Here is a 21201-nt window from a genome sequence, read left to right on the forward strand (position 1 = left end):
AAAATACAACTCTGGAAAAAAAAACTCTATTATATCTAAGCTTTTTTAAAAGGCGTCAGATGTATCGTGTTGTCCTTCGTCTGTCCGTCCATCCGTCTGTCTCTTATCACATCTCCCTCCAAACCACTATTTTCAGTTATATTGCTCTTACAACAGACTTGTGTTTGGATGATATGATTCTTGGCTCCCAACCCTGGCGTCAGTGCAAGGGGGTAAAAGGTCGTATTTATGACCGATTTTCATTATGACTCCTAATTCAAACTGGGGATGGGGTGACTACAAGGGTAGTGAATACGCAGTAACAAGTATGGGGATTTGGAGAGTCGAACCGTTGCAGCTGTTCTAGTTAAGCATCATATTTCTTGTTTTATATTCAGCTTATCAATTTGTTCAGGATATAAATGTTAACTTATTATAAGAAAAAGAAGTTTGATTATCGCAAAGTTGATATCTGACTCATAAATTCCAAAGTGAAGTTCATGAATATATACATGTATGAAGGATTGATGAATGAACATGTAGTGATATATAGTGGTGGGCGAAATTGCTCGGATAGCTGATAGAAAAGATCATACGCTGACAGATTGCCCTTTTGGCACATTGAGGATGTATGAAGAGTTACATATATACAAGAAAGCCTAATGCACCTCCAGATGAAATGAAATAATACAATAAATTTAGGTAAAAATATACTAGCTGCTTCTGTATTAATGTTACGGTCAATGCAAGTTATGAGAGTTTTGACGGTGAGTAATTAAGGATCATGGGGCAAAAGCAGGGTTACAGAAAAAACAATTTTTATAATAACACACTGAGATAAGACATTATGACCAAAAATAAATAGTATCTTTCTGCATTATTGCATTATCTGGATATTTTTTTCAAGAAAAAACAAAATTATTAATTTTTCATATAAAACATACACAGGGAAACTCAAGTGCTAATTTGATCTATTTTAATCTCACCTGTTTGGGGCCCGTCACTGCTGACTGATAAAAAGATTAACTTCTTTTCTGCCACATATAACATGTTTCTTTAAATTAAAAAAATTCCAAATACTTTATTAAAGAAATACAGTCGTAATACCGTTTATTTCTTTAGTTTATTTTTCTTCCTTACGTCGAATTATGTAGAAAAATACGTACTCTTATTTATTATTGAGTTTTGGAAGCCATATGCATGTATTTATTTTTGATATTCAAGCTCTGGGATAAACTTTTACAGACCCATGTTTCCATGTTTCAGTTTCTTTTATTAGTGTAAACAAGTATATTCAAATACGGCTTCTGTCAATGTTGATTTTCATTCACTCTTTTCTTTCGCTCTCCTGTTTTTTTCTCTTCTTTTTCTTCTCTTACCTATTGAAGAACCATATTGTATTTAAGTTTTGCTTCTTGTTGAATCTCGTTTCGAAATAAAAATGATTTTATACAAGCTGGAATGTGTCCATCCAACATCTGCCATTGTTTTGACTTGAAATGACCGAAATGTTTGTTTTTATTGTTCAACCACACACTGCATACCTATCCATTTCAAGAGATGCGATCTGAAATTGGAATATGTATATTATTGTTGACTTATCACGATTTCTCATTGCAAATGATTGTTTTCAGTTTCTTAAAAACTGTTTCCTGTGTGAGAGAAAGAAACAGAGAGACACATTGAGAGGAACGGTTTATATTCTGTAACTTTGGAACCATTTCTTCTCGCCCATATGTCCAAACATTATGTACATGTCTTCGTTCTGCATTTCAGATATTATCCTAAAATGCAGTTTGATATCGCCACCTATCTCGTGTTTTGTTTTGTCCTTGTTTTGGGGGATTTTTTTCGTTCTTGTTTTCTTTGACTTTTACATTTTTCTATCTCCGGTTTTTCTAGGTCAATCTGTGATCATAGTTTGAAATCAATAGTTTCCATTAGAGCTTGTTCCATTTATTTTCACCAAGTTTTTAATTCAAGTATGTATGTTGAATTTTTCTAAACGTTAGACCCTTTCTGTTTCAAGCCACCAGTAATAAAAATGACACCAGTTGTCTTCATAAAGTCATTATTCTTTATATCTGTTTGAAAAAATGGAAATATAGTTCTCATTTTTTTATCTATGCAAATCAAATGTAAACACACACACACGTCATTCTGTTTTCCGCCCCTCATGCTTTATTTCAATACAATAATTAAATTATGGTATTTTCTCTCTCTCTCTCTGTCTCTCTCTCTCTGTCTCTCTCTCTCTGTCTCTCTCTCTCTCTCTCTCTCTCTCTCTCTCTCTCTATATATATATATATATATATATATATATATATATATATATATATATATATATATATATATATATATATATATATATATATATATATATATAAAGACAGAGAGAGGGGCAGACAGGAAGTTACAAAAAAAATAGATAGATAGAATCATGTGTGCGATATAAATTTAATCAACCGTAGTTCATGCTGTTGCTACAAGAATTTATGCATTATGTCGAGAGCAGAGATCTAAAAATGACACAAAGTGCTTGATAATAATAATTTATTGCTACTAAAAATAATTTATTTCTCTAGTTCCTCCAAATTTACATGCTTCTTTACAAGGTCATTTTATAGTTCCGTTTAAGTGTCTATTTTAGCTCTCTCTTTCTGTGAAAATACCATTTCATTCTCAAAGCCATATACTTTAAAATATTTTTTATTCAAAATTAGGAAAACTACATACAATATTATTTTTAACTAGACTCCCCTATTAATATTTCTATCTAATGCATTGTTTGCTATTAAGTTCTACATTATTGTAAATTTAGCCAGCTTTTTCATAGGGATGACTGCTTTGTTTCTTTGTGCGTTGTTGTTAATTCAACATGAGAGAGAGAGAGAGAGAGAGAGAGAGAGAGAGAGAGAGGGGGGGGGAGGGGAATTATGACGGACGGAATTTTTCTTTAATTATCTAAGTTATGTTCATACGTGCTGAAAATATTTTTAGAAGTATCGACATATGCTACAAATCTAAGTATTTCATTTTCGAAATAGAAGCCTGACCAAGATTTTATAAATAATTGTTTTATATTTAATTAGTGATTCCATTAGTTTTCAAATTGCTGTGTGTTGCGGGTTGGAGTTTCGAACGAAATTTGTGTGGAAACAAATGTGTATGCAAGTATTGGTCTTTGTGCCAAAATGAGAGAGAGAGAGAGAGAGAGAGAGAATGCGCATGTGTGACGGTAGCTAGATAGAGATGAAATTCTTGTCATATGTATAAGAAGAAATTCTGTTCAAATTAAAATGTATATATTTGACTAGGTGACTGGGATAAAGAAGTACTAAATTTATGTATTTGTCCAAACTTGATGTGGTACTCGGTCACAGAGTCAATTACCGATATAGGACACGAAACGCTATAGTACTTTTTCACGCTTTAATATATTCTGTGCTATGCGTCCTTTGAATTTGAAATATATGAATAATTCATGATATACCACATGTGAAGTCATTTTCGAATACTTAAACAGCCTTATATGATGATAATAATAATAATAATAATAATAATAATAATAATAATAATAATAATAACGAAAATAATAATAAATGGGGTATTATTTAAATACGGTTTGATATTAAATAGATTATACCGTAAGAATTATATTTTAATAACCAGCGTGAAAAACATTTGATTTGGTTTTGTGGGTTTAACTCCACTTTGCAGCACATGATATGATATACATGACAGCCTGTATATTTGACTGTTGAAGAACCCGGGAAGAACCACCGACCCACAGAAAACTACGGGCAAGGTTTCTCCTATACCCATTTTGGCAGTTTGGTGTACCACAGTGGCGAACTAGGCGGTCGCCAAGGGCGACAAGATTTGGGGACCCCCAAAAGTGATGACCGAAAATTTATTTTAAGCTCCATGCTATGTTGTGCAAATATGAAAACAATACCAATGTCAACACCGTCATATTATTCATTTATTATCATTACATATGTAGACTAAATAATGAAATTAATAAATTATCAAGCCGAACATGTATTAATTTTATTGAGACAATGCAATAATATGCAGTATTCCTTTGTGAAAGTTTACAATAAGCGATACTCCGAGGAGGAGAGAAGGCGCAAGGTTGCAGGTTCGCCTGGGGCGCAAAATACCCTTGCACCGGCCCTGCATGCAGGCAGTGCCGAGATTCGAACAAACGCAGACAGAGGCGACGTATAAGTGATCTGTAAAGGCGATCGCCTTGGACCACAGGCCACCAGGTGCAATGAAACGATCTTTATAGCGATAGCTTCCAGATATGAAAAATAGTGTTCACCTTTTTCACGTATCCACATGTATGTATGTATGTATGTATGTATGTATGTATGTATGTATGTATGTATGCATGCATGTATGTATGTATGGAAACAAGAAAAGATAATACAAATATGTGAAAATAACTAATTAGCATAAACATATAATTGTAAGAAGTATATTTTCTTTATTGAAAAAATGTCCAAATTTTAGATGTTCCCATAAATCATCACCTGACATGGTGCATGGGCCAATGTCTTAAATTATTTTGTATCCTGATCTGTAGGTATATTCCCTTACATAAACGTCACACCCTTATGCACACACACGCACACGCACACACACCGACGCATACATACATTCACAAATATTGTACACAAAAACACATTCGCTTAGAAACCCCAAACCGTTTTTTAAATTGCATGCTTGTTTCTTGATATTGTGTTTATTTTTGAAAAGTAAAATTGTTTAAAGTCATGAAAATGTAAAAGAACTAAAAAATAAATAATGTACCAAAGGGTAACAATAGGGCACACTTTTTCTTAAACTCACGAATTCTTTCATTCACTTAGGCTACATACTTTCTAGCGTTATTTATGATAAAACAATTTTAATAGCAGTTGGATTTGGAATTCACAGCGTGGTCTGTACAGAACTTATTTGCAAGCAAAATTAGGAACTTAATATGGTGGTTAAAGTCATTTCCAATAATGATGGATAGTCACATTATTCTAACATTGGATCATACATTTGGATCCATTTCACAAATAGTTTCGAAAAGTGTTCAGTAACTGAACAGTCATGGAATAAATGCTCGTTTCGTACTATTTCCTCGTTTCAAAAGGTGCATTTGTTATTATTACGTAAATGAAACTTTTCCCACAACTGGTTTTTGGTAATATTTATGTGAAGAAAAGTAAACGTAATGCTAATCAATTTTATATCTTTTTGTTCAAAGTTTAGCAAAACCAAAAGAGTTGGTTCTTCCATTTTCATCGATTGCACACTCTAGCTGCTACAAGCTTTAAATTTTCTATTTTCATTTCGCTGACATTTTAGAGACGAGCAAAGTACTGCGTGAAATTGCTTGTTTGCGATTTTATGTTTTATTTCATAAAAATTAATAGAGATCCCCATGCATCAAAAAGACATTGAATAAGTACGACACTTTTTGTTCTCCACCTTGTGTATGATTTAAAATTATCTATAGTAACTAAACTAAGAATATCTTGAGACGAGTATTCCTGAACAGTCAATGCTTAATTTTTCCATTGTGGTAAAGCATACACAACATCACACTTGAGTATTACTGACCAGTCAACGCGTACGGTTCATTTTTCCATTGTGGTAAAGCATACACAACATCAAACCACAAATATATTTGATTGATTTAAATATTTCTTTCAATTTCATTATTCCTAAGTTAAGTAACCTTGTACCTCAAAATTTTCCAAACATTTGTACCGAAACCAGTTTTTGCCATAAAAGTATATATGGGGTGGAGGATTTGGTACATCTGCAAAAAGACGAACAAATTTAGGCACAATCAATGATTTTCTGAAAGTTATTTATCCAGTAAGAAATTAATTTCTTCTGCTCCATCAGCCAAGCTGTTTCTTTACTTCCTTCAACTTTGTTGAAATGCTCAAGTTCTACCATATCCTCCAAGTTCAAAGACATATTTACTCCATCTCATCTAATTATATAAAAAAAATTAAAATCACTGCAGTACAGACCTGATACCAAGGCAAAGTCATTTGAAATCTGCATGGTTGTATTCAAGGATAAAGGAGAACCATCTAAAAATGGAAAAGCATTAGCAGCGTACTGCCTTAATTTGAGCTAATTTGAACTCCAATTTATTATTGAAAATGCCTGTAATATGTGTGTTATTTTAAGTTCTATTGCAAGAAGTTCAATTCCTGTCAAAGATAAATAGGGTGTTAAAGGGTCTCCCTGGTGACAATCTCTCTTCATATTAACAAAAGGGGGTAAAAGTCAATTACTAATGGCACAGCTTTTGATTTATTGCACTACACTAAAAAATGTCTTGATGATTTTAAGTTTGACAATATTAACAGATTAAAGAAATTATGTGAAATAACATTTTATTTGTTTATTTATTTATTTATTTATTTATTTATTTATTTACTTATTTATTTATTTATTTATTTAAAGGCAATAAAATTATTTGCAACAAATTCTTCAGCATAAACTTATCATTGCACAATGAATCCTGAGCTAGGCTCCCATGTCAAAATAATAGCTGTTATATAAAATTGGCGATCATTAATTTTGTCGTTGATGTCATCTATAGAATGTATTACTCAACGGTCAATTCGAAGACGTGTTTCGTTCGGTAAAACTTTTTAAAAATCAGTAATTAATATAATATGAAACAGAGCTGGATTTTGTTTTTGTTTCTGTTCTTTGTTTGTTTCTTGTCGAAGTATGTATTTAAAAGAATCACTTTTTAAGAAGGATTTTCTATCCAATGTGTCACAAAACGGCCTGAAACGTACAATTTTAATACAAGACCGTGGATAAGGTCCAAGTAAACCGAATGTTGTCAGACCGGAAATAAAACGTATAGTTAAGTATTCTTCAACTTCGTTCAAACGTAACTGAGCATAATGGGGTATAAATTAAGTGAAAATATTACAATTGTATACGTATATAACATATAAGAAAGAAACCACCTGATATTGTTTAAAACATTTTCAAGCATACTTGGAAGATATTTGTGTTGGTGAATAAAGAAATATATCATAAAAGCGAAGAAGTCGGGTTTTAAAACATTTACATGCTTGTTAAGAAACTTTCACTCTAATTAAAGAAACATCAAAGTATATTATTTCTTCTCCATTTCACATACGTTTTTTTTTTCTTGGCCAGCCTATATGTAGTATTTTAAATCAACACATTCGTGGGATGAACTCAAAATATGTGCATGTCAAATGTACTGTGCGTTCGCTCTTCTTAAAGCCTGTCTTGATGTCTGTAACCTCATTCGCTCATCTTACAACCTGTTTTTGTGCATGTAACCTCAGTCTCACGAAATATTTAAAGCTGATTTCTTCATTTTGAGATTTTTGTCATTTTTTTAATATTTTCACTACTAGTTGGTGATAATGATATTTTCACCAAACGTTCATGAATCACTCATTAAAAAATGAATCAGAACACCTGATCTTCTCATAAAGAAATTTTATGTTATCTCTGAGAAGAAAAAAAATAATGATTTTCTCAGAAGTTATAATATTAATATTTTTTTCAAGAATAAAGGGATTCTCATTTGAACAAATTGAAGATATAATTCCTAAGAGTTATTGTTTGATATATTTTTACTGACTCAGTCGCAGATTAAAAATAGGCTAGCCAGGATGACGTAGATTTTCCATTCTGATTTTTTTTTAAAGCAGTGTGAGAAGTTAATTGAAACTGGGATCATGTACATATTTAACCTTTGTCCATTTTGTCGACCTTGGTCATTGTTATGGCAAGCTGACTTTATATACGGATTTCTTTTTATACTGATAATTCTGCATGATGCAACATGTCATCTTATTGGCGGGAAAAACATGCAATAGTGTGAATTTTGTCACGATCCAAATTTACATCACCAGTCTGACACTTTCTTTCAAATTTCGGCATTTGAATTGTACTGCAGAGTTTTCTTTCCAAATTTTTCTGATATTTAAAAATATTGCGAGCTGCAGGGATGAATTACAGAAAATAACCTTGAAAATGATAGATATATCACTCTTTTAGATTCTTATATTGATTTTTTAAATATTTTCCTTTAAATGCTGATTTTGTGTCTTACCTGCAAATAAACATGGGGATTTTATGAAAAATAGTTGTGGTCATCCTGAAGCGAGATTCCCACATTTATGAAAACGTAGTGAACAGCTCAGTGCCCCTCAACACATGCCGTCAACTGCAAATCAACAAACTGAAAAAGATATGCACGTACCCTCCATTTGATGAACTTTTTCTGGACTAAGCTGTTGATTATCTCGCAGAAAAAGGTAAAAATATTTTCATTACACTCATCGTTCCGTCTCTGCAGTCTTTCCAACTTTTAAAGATTTCATTATTAGACAGACACGGGTGAAGAAAAAGAAAGAAACTTCAGTTTGCTAAGTCATCCGACATAATTATGGTAATATTACGTACTTATTAAACACGCTGGTTTCCTTGCTAACGTTGATTGATTAATGTTTCTAGTGACGCCATGAAGTGTAAGGCACATCTGATGTGCGATCATTTTGGAATCCTACTAACGTATAGGAGATGAAAAGAAGGGGGTCGGGGAATTAGTAATGATTAAATCTTGTACAAAGTTGTACTCTTACATAATCTTTAACATTCCGCTATTCTGCATTAGCTTGAAGTATTTCTACCTTAGTCAGTTGGTCAGGAACGTAATCATTTTGATACAATTCCTTTGCCTTCCAAAGTCTGGATGTGCATTTCAAAGCTATATTGCTATCCATATATATATATATATATATATATATATATATATATATATATATATATATATATATATATATATATATATATATATATATATATATATATATATATATATATATATATATATATATATATATATATATATATATATATATATATATATAAAGTGTACGTCACTGTTCATTTTGGAAGATGGTGTAAACCTTTTCATTAAAATTATGACCATATTCAATCTCATTTATGTAAATATTGCTTATTTTAGTCTGAGAATGCGTTTATTTATGAAGAAAGCGTGTTTCAAGCAGGTTTGAGAAATATAATTAATCAACTACTAGGAATCGAACTGTGGCTCCCGAAGTATGTTACTCATCGCTTGGCTACCCGCTCAAATCGATAGACAGGTAAATAGACGTATACACAGACATATACCTACTGTATAATTAGATAGGACAATAGATAGACGTATACACAGATATATACATACTGTATAATTTGCTTTGTTCAAGACGAAAAAGGTGTGCAAATCTGGATAGTGGGCCAAATCCTGTGCACGTAAAATATCTGATCAGACTTTCTCAATTGCATTTACCCAATCCAAAAAGCAACTGAAGGAAAACAAAATGACATGATGTGATCTTGAATATACGATTTACACTCATGTGAACATGCTCTCAGAAACAGTTTTTTCCTGGGTTTATTTCTGTCTTTTCTAAAACGAGAGAGCCTGAAAACATTTCTCAGGCCGATATGATGGCATAGACCTGGTCGACGCCACAATATAGATAATAACGAATACAATGTATATATTTTTTATATAAATTTTTTGTAGTATTCTTAGCTACTGACACGTATTAAAGACCTGTAATAGAACATCCTAAAAGCAATTAAATCAAATGTCCTTGGCGAGTGACCCGTTCTCTTTCACCCCCACTCCCACCATCGTGATAATGACAATTGCATGCAACACACACACACACACACACACACACACACACACACACACACACATATATATATATATATATATATATATATATATATATATATATATATATATATATATATATATATATATATATATATATATATATATATATATATATATATATATATATATATATATATATATATATATATATATATATATATATATATATATATATATCTGTGTGTGTGTGTGTGTGAGAGAGAGAGAGAGAGAGAGGGTTGTATCTAACTTATCCAAAAATGACTTAGATGTTATCACTTCTCTTTTTCTCTTTTTCTTCGTCAAGCTGTCTCTTGAATATTGCATTATTTTGTGAACAAAAAGTATATATAATGTAGGCTGTGTATTTTGAAGTAAAGCCGGTGTAAAATATGGCGACAAAAAAAAACACCGTGGAAAAGAATCAAACTGTTTGACATTCAATCAAATATTTAACACAGTTTATTTAAAGACTGAATTATATCAATAATCATCAAAAATATTTTCATGTTGGTCTGCAAATGATTTGTTAATGTAACGACTATTTTGTTTCTGAAAATTGTCCAGAGTCAATCAAGAATTTGTTTTTCTTCCGCGTGTTCAATAAATTAACTTAGAACTGCATCGTAGCTTGTAAGACTAGATGATAAAACTGCACGGCTAAAGAGAATGTACTATTAATTTATTTGTTAAAATGTTGCTGGTGGTAATCTTTAATTTGAACTCAGTTAATATCTCGCAAAGAACCAAATGTATGTTAGTTCAGTGTCTTATCAGATTTCATTTTAATGTCTAATTTTCATATGAATCCTGATATATAAAGTGCCAGTTTACGGTCACCAATAAGCATTAGGTAGTGTATTTTACGGTAATCAATTGACATTAGGTCCTTTTATATTGGTAGTGTAGTTTACGGTAAACAATTGACATTGCGATTTGCGTTAGATCCCTATTTGTAGTAGTACAGTTGACCTTAAACACTTGGCAATGTGGTATGCATTAGGTTCATGTTTATTAACAGTGTAAACTTTCAGGTTGGACATATGACGGGATTCCATTTTTTATGAGCATCGCCGATATATTGTCGCTCGTGTTCCTTTCAGGAGTAAATGTAAATTTTTGGCTTTCTCCCAAACTATCGGGCATGATTGACTGATAAGTGTTTTGTTTTCTAACTCGTGCTATGGCATGATTTATGTAATTGGTAAGGCCAGTTGTCGAGACTTTTACGTGAGGAAATAAACCTTTCTCCCGAGTAATCAACCTAATCTGCCCATATTTGCAGGGCCGGCGCTACCATATAGGCAAACTAGGCAGCCGCCTAGGGCGCTGATTTCAGGGGGCGCATATTTAAAAAAAAATTATTGGTTATAAATTTTGAAATTGATATTTTCCGGGCCGGGAGGTGGGGGGCGCCAGAATCTAACTTTGCCTAGGGCGCCAGATAGTCTGGCCGAGTCTGGCGCCGGCCCTGTATATTTGCAAGACTGTTTTCTGTCTCTTCCACTGGACAAAATAGATTTTTTTAAAATTCCCAAATTGAGAACGCATGAACTATGGTTTACAAATGGAAGGTAACATTCTTTCTTGGGGTTGCGAAAGAATGGAAAGGGCAAAACTTATCAGATTGTAGCCAATATGCAGTCAGTAAACTTTCCCATGTTTTAGAACTGTTTTGATGGCGATCAATCAGTATTGACAACATTTAGCCGGGGGGGGGGGGTAAATGAGTGACCATTTACTGGAACGGAAAAATATGTCTACAAATATTGTTGGAACAATTAATTCTTTTAGTAAAGAAAATCATCATTATTTACTAAAATTAAATTTTTTAGTAAAGTTAGCAAAATATGAAATCATTGATTCTGCCCAAGTTGTTTTAAATAAAACAATTATTAATTTTTTTTTCTTATTTCTCACGTAGTTTACATTGTGACTGAGATAAACTGTGCAAGACATCAATTGTCTATACTATGGATAGGAGTTGGGCGATTGTTTGGGGTGACTTATCTTTAAATTTAACATATGAACTGTATGGGAAGGGGTACGTGTAAACAAATGTGCAGCATATTCATACAGCCATCTCCTTTCTTTCATTCTTTCTTTCCCATAAACACTTTTCAAATTTCAACAAATATTGTGCACACGCATCAGTTAAGAATCTCTATCTCACAGCCATGCGCGCACACACACCCACACACCCACACACACACACACACACAGTGTCTTGTTTAATGTTAATAGTGAAACTGTAACATTCTTGCATTTATGTATTCAGTTCAGATAACATTTCAGTAAAATTGATACTTGCAAACGTACGAAAATATGCAAGAATATATGCAAGTAACACTTTTAAAAAATACTAATAAACACTGATGGTTTGTGATGGAAAAATCATGCTATAAATAATCTTGTTCACTAAGTCATTTTTCCCCACTTAAACTGAATTAATAATGACGCTTGAAAATTGTAAATCTATTTACCTACCTATCTATCTATCTATCTATCTATCCATCTATCTATCATGTCTCTTTCTTCTCTAGGCTTGTATTTCTTTCTTTATTCAGCTAACTGCGAAAAGATATTCCTGAGACAGAATGTCTACATTTGCCTGCCTACAGTTATATAGTTATCGATCAGGAAACGGTATTCCAAGGTATTCCAAAATTATATATATATATATATATATATATATATATATATATATATATATATATATATATATATATATATATATATATATATATATATATATATATATATATATATATATATATATATATATATATATATATATATATATATATATATATATATATATATATATGTGTGTGTGTGTGTGTGTGTGTGTATATATGTATATATATATATATATATGTGTGTGTGTGTGTATATGTATATATATATATATATATATATATATATATATATATATATATATATATATATATATATATATATATATATATATATATATATATATGTGTGTGTGTGTGTGTGTGTGTGTGTGTGTGTGTGTGTGTGTGTGTGTGTGTGTGCAATAATGTAGGAATGATGTAGGCAGTATTTACGTAGATTGAAGTAAATTTGCTTCATTATCGAGGCCTAACGCCTGTTTTTTAAATTCAAAAAGTTTAAATCTAAAGGATTCGTTTTCACTGGTCTTCTCTCCAATAAAAATTAGCAGCGTTTTTCACGTGCAGGAAATATCAAAGCTTACAGCATAACTTCCTTCTGAAGTCATAAACCGCCCCATCAATCATATTCCCCATGGGGCAGTGTGCTGTGCCCCGAGCCGATATTTCACACAAAATTGAGTAAAATCAATCTAATAAAAGATAGGAAGTTACCTTGGGATATATAACTGGACACCACAACTGGGAAAGGCGGAAGGGCTTGCGAAAATTATGGGACCTTTCTCAGGCACGCTTAAAAGTTGTAGTGTATATAAACTGTCGATACTTGCCAGAATAGTTATCAGTAAGTTGGCCGTTGCACAAGCACTCGGGATCTCGCCATTGAACTAAGAAGATATGCTAGAACGTTCATATGTCTACATTCAGCAAGGTCTTTTATGCAAATATGTATGCTCCAAAGCAAGGTATGTCATTTTCTTCGGTTTTTATTTTCTTCTTCTTTTTAAACCCATTTAAACTTTCATAATTATATTATGTGGGGATGGTAAATCTTTAAAAAAATAAGATGTAAGGCAAGGTTCAGCTTTGACTTCACATCTGTTAGTGTTAAAATATTTGAATAATTTCAGTAAGTACTTATGATCATTATTGGAGATAGTTTCGAAATCATTTAAATTTTTTAATTTTTTGGTTTTTATTCTAAATCATATAAAGTTGTATTACATACTGTAAGTACAGTAAGAATGGTTTCGTCATTCACATTGATGTTAGTTTTACTGGCACCGATCTTTGACCAATTGTTGGTTTAAAATATAATTGGACTGCTTTGCCTTTAAAATAGTAGTACTCGAGAATCATTTACCTTTTTTGTGCAAAACCCTTGCTTATTTCATGACTTTAAAGATAGTAATTTTTTATTTAATAATATAGATTTTCTATCATATTATGTAACTTTCATTTTGTACAACCTGACCATTCATAATAATAATAATAATAATAATAATAATAATAATAATAATAATAATAATAATAATAATAATAATAATGATAATAATAATAATAATGGAAAATAAATTAATGTTTCAAACGATACCATATGGTGAAAAGGAATAAAATTACATCGTGAGAAAATACCATTGTGAAAACAGAAAGTATGCGTAGGGACAGTATTGCTGCTTAGTTTCGGAGTAAATGAACGACTTCGTGGGGAAAGAATTTAGTAGGGTTATATCTTTTAACTTAGTACCCATTACAACTATATCATCTTCGTGGCAGACAGTGGTGGATATTTTTTGTTACGCATGAAAAGAAAAGAAAAACGAAAATAAATCCTCCACGAATATTTCTGATTTTATAGTATTCGTGAATCTGACCAAACTTCTGCTCCTATATATGGGTAACAATCTAGAGAGATATGCATAGATTAATGGAAATTTAAATGTAGATAGAATACTATTCTACTGGATAAGTAGAATTTTCTTTCTATACGATAGCAGTTATTACATAACAGTTATTACTTCTTTTCGAAATGGACAATTGAATAAATCAATCCAGTTGGTGTGTTTTTTTTAAAATAAATATATAGATAATATGTGCAACAAATGCATGTTCTCTGCGCCCGTAATTAAATTTTATGTGAAAAGTGGATTTATTTTTCGCAAGTAAGTTCCTGAATCGACCATACATTGGAATCAACCAAAACACGTTGTAACATAATCTAAAGCACTCTAATACCCGATAAAAGCAATATACATCCACTTTGTTTAATACGAGATTTGTGCAGTCCCGAATATATATCTTTATAGGTTTTAATTTGCGTTTAAATTCAAACCTCCCATGAGACAACAATACTCTATTTGATCGACTCGGACAAGTGAAATGTCGAATTGGGAAACAGCTATTGTTCTCTACAAAGGAAATTACGTACTATACAAGAAGGTTGTGTGAGTGATTGAGGTGGGCGGGGACAATGTAATTTCAAAAGGACACTTCAGAAGTTATTGGGCGTTTACTTAAGGAGGTGCATCGAGTTGCAATTGAAAACTGCAGTACCTGTTTTGACACAAGTCTGGCTTGTCGCAGTTGTATGAGGACTGCATAATGGTTACCATTCATATTAAAGATGTTCCTCCTTTTGAAAAAGGAAAAGAAATATGGTTTTCATTGGGTCATTGGTTCTTTACAGTTATGGATTTTCTAAACACTGTGCGTATTTGTTTGTGGAGTATGTTTTTCAGATAGCAAAGGCATATTTATATGTTATAGAACATACCTGGCATTCTGATTGTTTCATATTTGACCTTTTTACAGTTTGATTTTTCTATAGCGTCTTCAAAGACCTTATTCCCATTTTTATAAACACAGAGAGAGAGAGAGAGAGAGAGAGAGAGAGAGAGAGAGGTATAAAGGACACAACCTTTGGGCTACTAATCGTCAGATTGCAAGATGTCAGCCGATTGTTGTTAATATAACGGCCATAAAGTACTCTTTGATGTCCCTCTACACCTTCGGCTGACAGTAACTTATCGTTGATACCGTATCACCGGAAAACATAGTGAACCAACTTTTTTACTACTGGACGCTAAAAAATTTACAATATGTATGCGATGTACAGTTAAACTCTTCAAAACGTTATATGATGAAAATGAGTAAACTTGCATGTCAGCGATTTTTTTTGAAGTAGTAAAATACACGAAAATAAAATCTCCAAGAAATTCCCATCAGTATTATAATGTAATGTACATGTAAATTAACAACTTCAGAACGTACAGTTTCATGTCAATTATTGCTCATTGCGGTTACAATATATATATATCGTATACATAATTTATGAACGTTGTTTTCAGCCTGTTAGTACTATTTCATTTGCTCATTCTTCACTATTGAGCATACACTGTGTACCATGTAAACTCTCTATAAGTAGAGCTCAACTGCAAGCTGCACAGACCCAGATCTGCCGTCGCATAATGCGCTGGCAGATCTGTGTGCAGTTTGTTAGAGGTAATCAGTAGAATAAACAAAACAGACCTTTATCTACAAGCCCATTATGCTACGGTAGATCAGGATCTTTATTGTTTACAGTTTGAATCGACTTATAAGCGAGTAAAGTCGGTATTTGGAAGCACTTCACACAACCCAACTCATAATCAATTACATAAAAGAAAGTAAAATGTGCTATTTAACAACAAAGATTTTACGCTTTTTTCTTCTTCTGTTTTTCAGTAATAATATCTTGGTTAAAGCTTGCACATGATTTTTGTTTCAGGCATAAGTAATTAATTATTCATGGCTTTCCTTGATTATGCAGACTCTCTGCGATATGTGTCTAAATAAAACACCGGTATTGGCATCTTAGGTTTTCCTTTCAATAGCTTTTTATTATAAAAAGTCACCAAAGTAATGGTTCATACAAACCTGTCATTCTACTGTTTTCCTCGTTCTAAAAGTAAAACATTTATAAGTTTTTAAATGATCTGTTTTATTATTATTATTATTATTATTATTATTATTATTATTATTATTCACTTTTCCGGTTTCAAAACAATTAATTCAAAAAAATTAGCAATGAAGCCTGATATATAGTGTATAAGATCTGTGAGTTCAGTGTGTACATGTACAGGACGATCGTCCAAGTACATGTATATGCAGATGGTAAAAAGTATGGCTGGATAGAAGTGTAGATGGAGGATCGGATAGATGGACGAATTAGTGAATGAATGAAACGAGCATCGGAAGGATCAATCGATCCATCGATTTTGCACCTCTACCATAATAATAGTTTTACCACTGTATCAAAATGAATTCGTCGATATATTTTAGTAAATGTTATCATCTTGGTCAAGCACTCTGATATAATTTAAGTATGCACCACTCAGTCGTGTACCACAATGTATTCACCAGACCATTCAGGTGGCCCATAAAGCAAACTCCATTATATACGCCATATTTTTGCATATGCATACCATTGCCAATTTCCAATACAACACTATTTCTTGTCGTATGAATCCCAACCTGGTTTAGATGGCTGTATAATTAACTCACACACAAACACTCCATTTTAAGTAAAGAAATATGTTTCATGGTGACTTCTCCTGCACAATGCGTATAGATTCACCTTCGTGACGAGCAGACGTCAAATGAGTGGGCTCTTTTCAACTGTTAACAGTCACACAGAAAGGCTGGTAGGGCGTTTTTTCATCTTTTTATAGATGCTACAAACTTGTAATAACCATAAAAGCCAACAATACAGACAGCTTTTAACTTAAATCAAAATATTGTTTTTATCTCACCTTACTTTATCATACATCTGCCATCTTCTGAGTCTATTTTTCTCAACATTATATATTTATCATTCTAGTACATTCTTTTTTATTCTTGCTTGGAAGACGAGGGCTATATAACAGGGTTTATCTTGCATAACAGGGTTATATATATATATATATATATATATATATATATATATATATATATATATATATATATATATATATATATATATATATATATATATATATATATATATATATATATATATATATATATATATATATATATATATATATATATATGTGTGTGTGTGTGTGTGTGTGTTCTATCCTACGGTTTGAAAATCTTCTACAATCTACTTGGATACATTCTTGACACCGACTTTACGGACCTCACCTATTTCGTTCACCATTTGACCTTGAAGCAACGATCTGTCAATATTGTTTATCAGAATTCATCAAAAACGTCTGTCTACATCTTGTACGGACGGGTCAGGCCCTCGAGCAATGCAATCAATTGATAACATTCCATTCGGAATACTCAATACTAATCCATAGTTCCATGTTGAAATTCCCAAAGCCAGTTATTACTATTCTTAGCTGAAGCAATGTGAATTGGTTTCTGGGTTTAACGCCATTTTTCATGGCATGATAGGCTATACATGGGATAGGCTAGACATGTCGGCCAGTATATGTGGTGGGGGAAGAACCTGGGGAAAACCCGGAAAGAACTACCAACCCACGGGAAACTACTGGCAAACTTTCTCAGATATCAACATTGTCTTAGTCCGAGTCTCGAATCATCGCGGACAGAAGTATGATGTCAGTGATACGTTATGGCGAGAGCCTTACGACCACTCGGTCACCCTTCTCCCCTACCTGAATTGGTAAATGTGTATTATTATCATATAGTCTGCTGCCTATCAAAACAAAAGTGTGGGTGTTTAAAGATTGTATTCATCACTGAAGTATAACAAACAAAATCAAAGACAAATATAGAGGAAATTCAATTAACTTGAGATTAGTAATGATTGTTTTATCCCAAAAAATGACGTCAGCATTAAAACTATTTTAAGTCTTTAGTGCAAAGAACTATACACTTTCCGAACATTCGAAGCAGAATTATTTAAGAAACTTCTCAGTTTAAAATCATTTGGAAAGAGAAATGTAATGAAAACATTTAAGCAGATGCAGAAAAATTTTGACGCTTTGTATATATCCTTCAAGTTTGTTCGTTCCATACAAGGCATCATTAACTCTTGAATCACGTTGACAATCGAAAATATTATACATGGAGTCAGAAAGCCAGCAAAATGTGCAAGTCAAACTTTGGTCTGTTTCACCGGTGGTACAATATACTTGCCAGGGCAGATAGATCGTGCCATACAGTATGTAGACAACGTTCAGCAATGAACCACCATACCGCCAGTGTAAATAGCGTCGTTTTATACGGCATGACAACAACGCTCAGCAATGAGTCATCATGCCGCCAGTGTAAATAGCGTCGTTTTATACGGCATGACAACAACGCTCAGCAATGAGTCATCATGCCGCCAGTGTAAATAGCGTCGTTTTATACGGCATGACAACAACGCTCAGCAATGAGTCATCATGCCGCCAGTGTAAATAGCGTCGTTTTATACGGCATGACAACAACGCTCAGCAATGAGTCATCATGCCGCCAGTGTAAATAGCGTCGTTTTATACGGCATGAAAACAACGCTCAGCAATGAGTCATCATGCCGCCAGTGTAAATAGCGTCGTTTTATACGGCATGAAAACAACGCTCAGCAATGAGTCATCATGCCGCCATGTTAAATAAGTAGTTTCATACGGTATAAAAACAAACCTCAGCCTTGAGCTATCTGGATTGTTTGGTTGTCATTGATTACTATTAATTTAGGCTGTCAGTATGATGGAATATGGCCGACCTGTTCGATGCGTCAGGCCCTAAAAATGTGTGATATTCACAAATATTTCGTGTATGGATAGTACGTTTTCTTGATGAATTGGGACACCTATACATTTTTCAGTTTCAGACAGTTGTTAATATACCCGTTGTTTTCTTAAGGAGCTCACCTTTCGTCGAATCAACATCGATCATTATAGCTTTCCTTGCATACACTTGTTCCGCATTCCACTTTCTTTCACTTACTCAGAAAGTTTTTGTGAGGCCATGCTGCAACATTATACAACTTCCGGCCGAGCATGCGTGCATATAGCAATAACAGGATGACCATTCTAAACGAGATAACCAAGTTTAGCGCGTGTTCAACTGACATGGAAGAAGTGCTGATAGTAAAACTGGATTTTATCGATTGATGTATTGATTGTTAGTCGTCTGAAACAAGAATTACTGATGCTTGCTCAGAAACTTCGGGTATGCATTTTACGCAGAAAAAGTCCTTTTAGACTAGTTTGGTGGAGTTACTGTGCTGTTTTGGTGGAGTTATTATTTATTTTTGGTGTAGTTAATAGGTGTTCTTTAATTATTTGAAAGGCAGGGCCAGACCAAGGGTCTTTGGCGCCCTAGGCGAACTATTACCTTGGCGCACCCCAACCGCCGAAAAAATCACTTCCGTATAATATGGCGCCCTTTTAAGCACTGGGCCCTAGGCGACCACATAGTTCGCTTATATAGTTGGGCAAGCCCTGTTCACTGTGTATCTAGCCACTGGTAACGTTTAATGGGAAAGTCAACAATAAGTGTTATTACTGACTGAATGAACGTTCTGTGGTTTACTTTTTGGAACAAGTTTTAGATTTCGTCAAATAAAATTTCAATTAAACGTTACTGTTTCATAACGTTATTATATTTAATAGCATTTATGTGTGTGTAAGAAATATATTTATTATCAATAAATGCATCCTTAGCACTCCATCTTAATATTTTCTGAAGAATTCTTGTGCGCAGTTTAGAGGTCAGTCAGACTATTGTTTACTAACAGGCACGCTGATATAGGTGGCAGCTTTAGGGAGGTAAATCGAAAGTGAAAATGGCGATTGGAAAATCAGACACGGGCAAGATATGAGAGACAGTCATTGATGGGAAGTGAAGTTATGGAAGAATAGACTGGATTAATATGCTTGCTAAGAATTTTTAAACATAATAGTTTATATTTTTAATGTCGCTGGCTTTTTGATACAATTAATCTTAACCTCGCGAGACCTCCGTAACTATATCCATTAAGAAATTTAGATCGGAAGGGAATGTTTAGCTGATATATGGTTGTTAAATACATTACATTTTCCTCCTGGCTAAGAGCAATTTCTAAACGGTGAGTAGGTGATTTTTATCACTTGTATTTAACTATCAGACGAAATTGTTTTGCTCCAGGGTTGACACTACAGAAAGCAGATGCATATCGCAAAGCATTCCTTAATCAGTATAGTGCTACCATTCTGTACCAGGTATAGAATATGTTCAAAGAAGCGTGTTTATTTTCTCGAGAACTATTTTAGTCTTTTCACCATTTAATCTGTGTGTTTTAGAACATAATATACAGTTCTGTTTGATTGCGTGAAGGATGCCCACGACTCTTGCCATGGTGAACACTTAGGAAATGTATACCCTCTCATCTGTAACAAATCTAATCATTATTTTTCTAAACTTCATGATTACGAGGGAAAAACTAATCACAAAGTCAAAAACAGACCCACCCACCCCCGCCAACAACATACAAATTGGGAAGGGTAAACTTCACAATATGGTTGGACAAGATGAACAGTATGGTTGGAAGGTGGGGGAATAAAAATAATCAGTTATTAAAAACCTTGCACAAACCCATTCACAGGTGCAATTACAATATTCCAACGAAAGGAAATTAATGTTAAGGCAAGTCAGTGAACTCAAGTACCTTTAAATAATCGCTGACATTACTTATAACAATCGGAATGATGAATCAATTTTGCTTGGCGGCCCCACCACTCAACAGTTAAAAAGACTTTCATCTAGAAGTCTTTAGTCGACAAGCCATGTGTGACTTCTTTTCAAGACAAACCAAATGCAAAGCGTTAATATTGTAACACTGCCACCTGGTGCGTGTCTAACCCCATCACTGCT

The sequence above is a fragment of the Sinohyriopsis cumingii genome, chromosome 4 (genome assembly GCF_028554795.1).
Source record: "Sinohyriopsis cumingii isolate HCF-2022 chromosome 4, ASM2855479v2, whole genome shotgun sequence".
Lineage (NCBI taxonomy): Eukaryota > Metazoa > Mollusca > Bivalvia > Unionida > Unionidae > Sinohyriopsis > Sinohyriopsis cumingii.